Genomic DNA, 6,901 nt, shown 5'->3' with positions numbered 1-6,901 from the left:
GGAGTGTAATGGCCCCATTTCAGCTCACTACATCCTCCACCTCCTGGGTTCAAGCAATTCTCCTGCCTCAGCTTCCTGAGTAGCTGGGATTACAGGTGCCCACCAACACGCCCAGCTAATTTTTTATATTTTTTTCTTAGGGACAGAGGTTTCACTATGTTGGCCAGGCTGGTCTCGAACTCCTGATCTTGTGATCCATCCACCTCAGTTTCCCAAAGTGCTGGGATTATAGGAGTGAGCCACCGCATCCGGCCACTCACCCACTCTTTGTATCTTAGTAAACAGCACCACCATTCATCCAGCTCCAGCCAGAAACCGTGGAGTCATCCTTGACACCTGCACCCAGTCAGTGGGAACGTCTTATCAGTGGACTCTACAAAATGATGCCTCTCAAGTCCAGCCACGTCTCTCCATCTCCAGTGCCATCTTTCACGCTGACCATCATCTTTTGTCCAAATTACTACAATAACCTCCTTACTATAAACCACATATTTTGTCCCCCTCAAAGTCACAGCAGCCATTTTAATGCTTCATAAAGTCACTCCACAGTTTGAAATCCTACAAGAAGCTTCTGATGCTCTGAGAATAAAATCCAAACTCCTTACTGGGACCCACAGGGTCTTGCATGACCCAATTCCTGCCAACATTGCTGATCTCACCCTCTCCCTGATTCCCTGTGCTTCAGCCACCGGCCCCTTTACTGTTCCTCAGATACACCAAACTCCTCTCTTTCTCAGGACCTTTGACAAGCCTATCCTTTCTGCTTGGAAAGCCAGCTTCTTTTTATTCCTCGGGTTTTATCTTAAACATCATGTCCTCAGGAAGGCCTTGCATAAACTCATGATATAAGGCAAGAATCAGAAAAACAATGGCCCATGTTCCAAATCCGGACCACCACTAGTTTTTGTAAATAAAGTTTTATTGGGACACAGTCATGCCCATTTGTTTACATATTGTCGATGGCTACTTTCCCACAACAGTGGCTGAACTATGAGTTGTGTCAGAGAAGGAATGTCACACGAGGCCTAAAATATTTACTATCTGATCCTTTGCAGAAGAAGTTTGCTGACCTCTAATCTAAATCAATGATTCCCTCTTAAATCTCCACTGTACCACCTCCCTTATTTCTTACACGGCACTTACCACAAGCTGTAATTATTTTGGTTGTGTGTGTTTGTTGTCACACACATGCACACACACACACAAAGACAAAAAAGCATTTAGAAAACAAAAATTTACCTGAAAAAAAGTTTTTCAAGGACCTTTAGAATGATAAATCATCAAACTAAAGATACAAGCTTTATAGCTCTTTTAGAATTTGTCTAGCAGATTTTCCAGTTTTTACTAGAAAACCTCCAAGGGAAAAAAATACAACAGATATTTCAAGGGAAAATACAAACTTTATTAGTCTGTCCGAGGTAGAAAAAAACCAGCAGTTTTCTCCGATGATCATTATAAAAGCAATCACTTATTTTCAGGCACAAGTAAGAAATGAAGTTTTTGTTAGGGAGTCTCACTCACAGGAAAGGCTCCAATCTTCATTTATTTGGGGATTTAGAGCTAGACAGGTAGTGTCGGTTTTTCTCAGAGTACAAAGTGCTTTTATCATTTAATTTCGTCATGTATCCTATGAGGATGTTTTGGACAATGACCATCCATGTATATGACAGTGGTCCCGTAATAATGAAGCTGAAAAATTCCTGTCACCAAGTGACACTGTGGCTATTCTAACATCATAGTGCAATGTATTGTTCACATGTTTGTGGTGAGGCTCTTGTAAACAAACCCACTACACTGCAGTGATATAAAATCTAGCACATACAATTATGTACAGTAGCCAGGTTCGGTGGCCCATGTCTGTAATCCCAGCACTTTGGGAGGCCCAGGTGAGCAGATTACTTGAGGTCAGAAGGTCAAGACCAGCCTGGCCAACATGGCAAAACCCCATTTCTACTAACAATACAAAACAAAACAAAAAATATCTGACATAGTGGCAGATAGCTGTAATCCCAACTAACTGGGAGGCTGAGGAAGAAGAATCTCTTGAACCTGGGAAGCAGAGATAGCGGTGAGCTGAGAGAGTGCCACCGCACTCCAGCCTTGGCAAGAGAGCAAGACTCTGTCTCAAAAACAAAAATAAAAAGCCAACAAACAACTTTAGATTTGCGTCAGAATAGACAAACCTGTATACCCCATATTCTAATTGATCATCCATTTTCTTTGCAAGATAATTCAACAGGAACAAATTTTTTCGTTCCTACTATGTGCACTATTTCAGAGTCTGGGGATACAGAGAAAATCTCCAGTAAAATGAAACATACATTTTAGTAAATGCGCATGTGTGTCTGAGTCGCCTAGGATTCTCCTCTCCCTACTCGCCCTCCTCCTTTCTCCTTGGTCCCCATGCTCAGTGACTAACGTAACCACATACCATACTCAGAGAACGATGAGAGAGGCAGCAAAGAGGAGTGGAAAGGACACGGAATTGGCCTCCCAAAGTGCTGGGATTACAGGAGTGAGCCACAACGCCCAGCAGTAACAATATTATTATTAATTACCCAAGTAAAGGTAACAAGAAAATACTAAGTGTTTTTTTTTATTTTTATTTTTATTTTCTTTTGAAGCAGGGGCTTGCTCTGTCACCCAGTCTGGAGTGCAGAGGCATGATCTTAGCTCACTGCAGCCAGCCTCAAACTCCTGGGCTCAGGGATCCTCCTGCCTCAGCTAGGACTAGAGGCACATGCCACCACACCCAGCTAATATTTTTTGGTAGAGACCGAGTTTCCCTGTATTTCTCAGGCTGGTCTTCAAATCCTGGACTCAAGTGATCCTCCTACCTCGGTCTCCCACAGCACTGGGATTACAGGTGTGAACCCCACCGTGCCTGACCTCTTTTTCTCACCTCACTGTTCTCTGTCTCCCCTCCTCATTCTTTCCTGCCCTTTGTCAAACCTTCCTGGGGCTTCTGCTGTCACCTCTATCTTAATGAGAAGCTAAGGTCTGGGCGAATCCCCTTCTCCACCCCATCTACAACCGGATCCTAAAAAAGTAGCCTTCTCCCAGTGCTTTGAGGCAGGCTTTCTTTGCCTACTTGTCTTCACTTGAGTAACTTACTGTTTCCCATAAGAAGTGGAAACAGAACTAGTCTAGGAGGCTGGAGACCTGGTTACAAGTCTCTGCCCGTTGGTTAACTCTGTGTATGATTGTGCACAGTCATTTCCCCTCTTTAGGACTCATTTCCCCACATAAAAGTACCAGGGACCTTTGGACTGGGCGCAGTGGCTCACGCCTGTAATCCCAGCCCTTTGGGAGGCCAAGGCGGGCAGATCACTTAAGGTCAGGAGTTCAAGACCAGCCTGGCCAACGTGGTGAAATCCATCTCCACTAAAAATACAAAAGATTAGCCGGGCGTGGTGGCATGCACCTGTAATCCTAGCTACTCTGGAGGCTGAGGCAGGAGAATCGCTTGAACCTAGAAGGCAGAGGTTGCAGTGAGCCAAGATGGTGCCACTGCACTTCAGCCTGGGGGACAGAGTGAGTCTCTACCAAAAGAACAAAACAAAACAAAAACAACAGTGGACCTTCTAATCATTCTTCAAGACCCAGTTTAATGAACTACCACCTCCTTTATGCGTCCTTTCTCAGAGTCTGTGGCTTTCTTTTCTTTTCTTTTTTTTAAGGCAGAGTCTCTCTCTGTCGCCCGGTCTGGAGTGCAATGGCACAATCTTGGCTCACCACAACCTCTGCCTCCCAGGTTCAAGTGACTCTCCTGCCCCGGCCTCCCGAGTATGTGGGATTACAGGTGCACGTGTGGCTCTTTTTGTGTGGTCTCCCCTGGGGTACTTGGTACAGTCATTCTTCTGGTACAGGAGCCATCATGTCATGTATATTTCTTCCTTGCTTATTTATCTTTCTCCACTAGACTCTGAACAACTTGAGGACAGGTTGTAGTTTATTTAATCTGTATCTCTGGTGTATATTACCTGACAGGCAATACAGAAGATGAAACATAAATGAATGAATGACTGGGTAAACATACAGATGAACGATGAAATTACTTAGATCATAGGTGATTATGCGGCTGGAAGATGCAAAGATGACGATGGGCATGGCTAGTGGATGACAGCTATTTAGTGAGAGAATGAATGAACGATGGATGATGTAAGGAAGAGGAATGGAGGAAGAATAAATTGGTGGGTTGATGTTTGCCTTATAAATGATAGCTATGAAGAAATAAATGAATAGATTTTGGATGCATATTTCATGCATGAAAAATGGTGGATGGATAAATGATGAATGGAATAATGGATGGATGGATGATTGAGTGATAACATCATTCAATAGATGCATGAAGAATGGAGAGTTGAGGAACAAATAAATTCATGGGAATTGGTGATGGCTAATTAATGGCAGGTGGATAGATGGATGATGGATAAATGATAAATGGATAGACAGATGGAAGAATGATGGCTGCCCGAGTAGCTGGCTGACTGGATGTATGGATATGAAATTGATGAGGGATGATAGGTAGATAGATGGTGGGTTGCTGATGAATGCATGATTATGGATAAGGGTAGATGTTGAGTGAAGGATGAATGGGCTTTTGGCTAAATGAATGAAGAATGGGTGGTGAATGAATTGTTGATGTTTAAATGGACATATAAAAATGCATGAGTGATAGCTGTATAGATTGAGGGATGATGTGTGAACAGTTCATGAGTAGATGTGTATGTTACCATAGAAAGGATTTCAGGGTCCCTCTAGCCCTGATATTTTGTCTTTGTTCATTTGTTTTTGTTTGGGGGGAGTTTTTTTGAAAAATGGTTTATTTTTATTTTTCTGGATACATAGTAGGTATATATATTTATGGGCACATGAGATGTTTTGATATAAGTACGCAATGTGACATAATCACATCATGGAGAATGGAGTATCCATCCCCTCAAATATTTATCCTTTGTGTTACCAGCCCTGATATTTGTGAGTGCGTTCTCTTGGAAAAGGAATGAAACGAATATTGGATGCCTTACATGAGCCAGGCATCTTAATGGGAGCTTGACTTCTAACATCTCAATAATCACTGCAACAGCAATGCAAGGCAGGTATTGTCACATTCACTTTACAAAGAGGAAAAATAAGGCTCAGGAAGAGGAAGTAATTTTCCCAAGCCTGGCTCTACCTTGCGTCTGTGTCTATTTTCTCCTTCTACTAAAAGGGTATTTCATCCCCTCTGCTCACCCTTTTACACATCTGCACTGTTCATGTCCTGCCTTCTCCAGGAGCTTTCCCGCACCCTGGCCTTCATAGATCTTCCTAGTCCATACTCAAGACCTCCCAGCTCTGCCCTTCTCCATCTTTCACTTGGTTCTCACCATGGCTCACCATCCTCATCAAAAAAAGCACCATTTACAGGCTATCCATAATGTGCCTGGCATGATGTTGGTGCTGTACATAAATTACCTTATTTTATCACATGAAAGCCCTAATTATAGGTATTATCATTCTCCTTTTAAACGTGAGGAACCCAGGCCACAGGGAAATAAAGTGACTTGTCCAAGGTCACCAGCTAGTTAGTGATGAAGACTAACTGGTCTGTTTAACTTCCAAGCCTGTACTCTAAACCTTAATTCTACGTATCTTCTTGGCTACCATGATGTTTGGTTAATCACATTTGTGTGTGTGTATATATGTGTGTGCCCATGTGACTGTGTCTTATTCCTCTATGAACTAAAATAGAGCTACCTAATCACACTTTTCCTGAACACCCCTCAGAGCCAGACCCAGAGAAAAACCACAGAACGTCAATGCAAAAAGAGCCACCTTGAGCATCCTGCAGTTCAACCCCTTATGTTCCCAGTGAGATCACCAAGGCTCAGAAAAGAGAAGTAACATGCTCAAGGCCACCCAGCAAATAGGAGCTGGGCTGGGACCTGAGCCTGGGCCTTGGTGCTCAGCAAAAATTTATTGATAAAACTCTGCCTCCACTCAAGTTCCTGTAACTGCTGGGCTGGGCTCCAGGAATAATAATACAATAATAATAAAATGGGAAGCAGGTACAATTCTCAGCTCACACCCAAAATAAATAGCCTCCATTCCACTAGGTGGGAGAAACTGAATCTTGGTCAATTCTGGGTGTCTTCTTTCGCTTTTCCCCCTCAGTTCACCTCCATCCCCCACCTTCTGTGTGTTCAGAAAGTGTTGTGCTCTGGGGTACCTGCACACACACTCAGGCATCTAGGTTCATGCTTTGTTGGGTTCTACTCAGCAATAAGACTCTGGGCCCAGATTGGAGGTGATTATGTAGCTGGAAGATGCATAGATGATGATGGGCATGGCTAATAGATGACAGCCATTTATAGAGAGAATGAATGAACAATGGATGATGTGTGGAAGAGAAATGGAGGAAGAATAAATTGGTGGGTTGATGTTTGCCTCATAAATGACAGTATGAAGACCCTCAAGACTACACAAAGTTTCCATTCTTTTTTCAGGGTTACACCAGTGTCTATGCACACTAATTTCCTATGCTTCTTTCCTTTCCTTTCCCTCCCTCCCTCCCCCCTTCCTTCCTTCCTTCCTTCCTTCCTTCCTTCCTTCCTTCCTTCCTTCCTTCCTTTCTTTCCTTTCTTCCTTCCTTCCTTCCTTTCTTTCCTTCCTTCCTTCCTTCCTTTCTCTCTTTCTCTTTCTTTCTTTCTTCTTTCCTTTTTCAGAGTCTCACTCTGTCACCCACACTGGAGTGCCGTGGCATGATCTCAGCTCACTGCAACCTCTGCCTCCTGGGTTCAAGTGATTTCCCCAGCCTCCCAAGTAGCTGGGATTGCAGGCATGCACCACTCTGCCCGGCTAATTTTTGTATTTTAGGTAGAGACAGGGTTTCACCATGTTGGCCAGGCTGGTCTCG

At 43.5% G+C, this 6,901-nt stretch overlaps 1 non-coding gene across 1 annotated transcript; it reads left to right on the top strand.

The window, feature by feature from the left end:
* Positions 1 to 1,295: 1,295 nt before the first annotated feature.
* Positions 1,296 to 1,357, top strand: LOC118154321 (U7 small nuclear RNA). Its single transcript, XR_004744192.1, has one exon. It is a non-coding gene; the product is annotated as a U7 small nuclear RNA (small nuclear RNA).
* Positions 1,358 to 6,901: the final 5,544 nt, after the last annotated feature.

The sequence above is a fragment of the Callithrix jacchus genome, chromosome 5 (assembly GCF_049354715.1).
Source record: "Callithrix jacchus isolate 240 chromosome 5, calJac240_pri, whole genome shotgun sequence".
In the NCBI taxonomy this organism is placed as follows: domain Eukaryota; kingdom Metazoa; phylum Chordata; class Mammalia; order Primates; family Cebidae; genus Callithrix; species Callithrix jacchus.
This window is presented reverse-complemented; position numbering and strand designations above follow the sequence as displayed.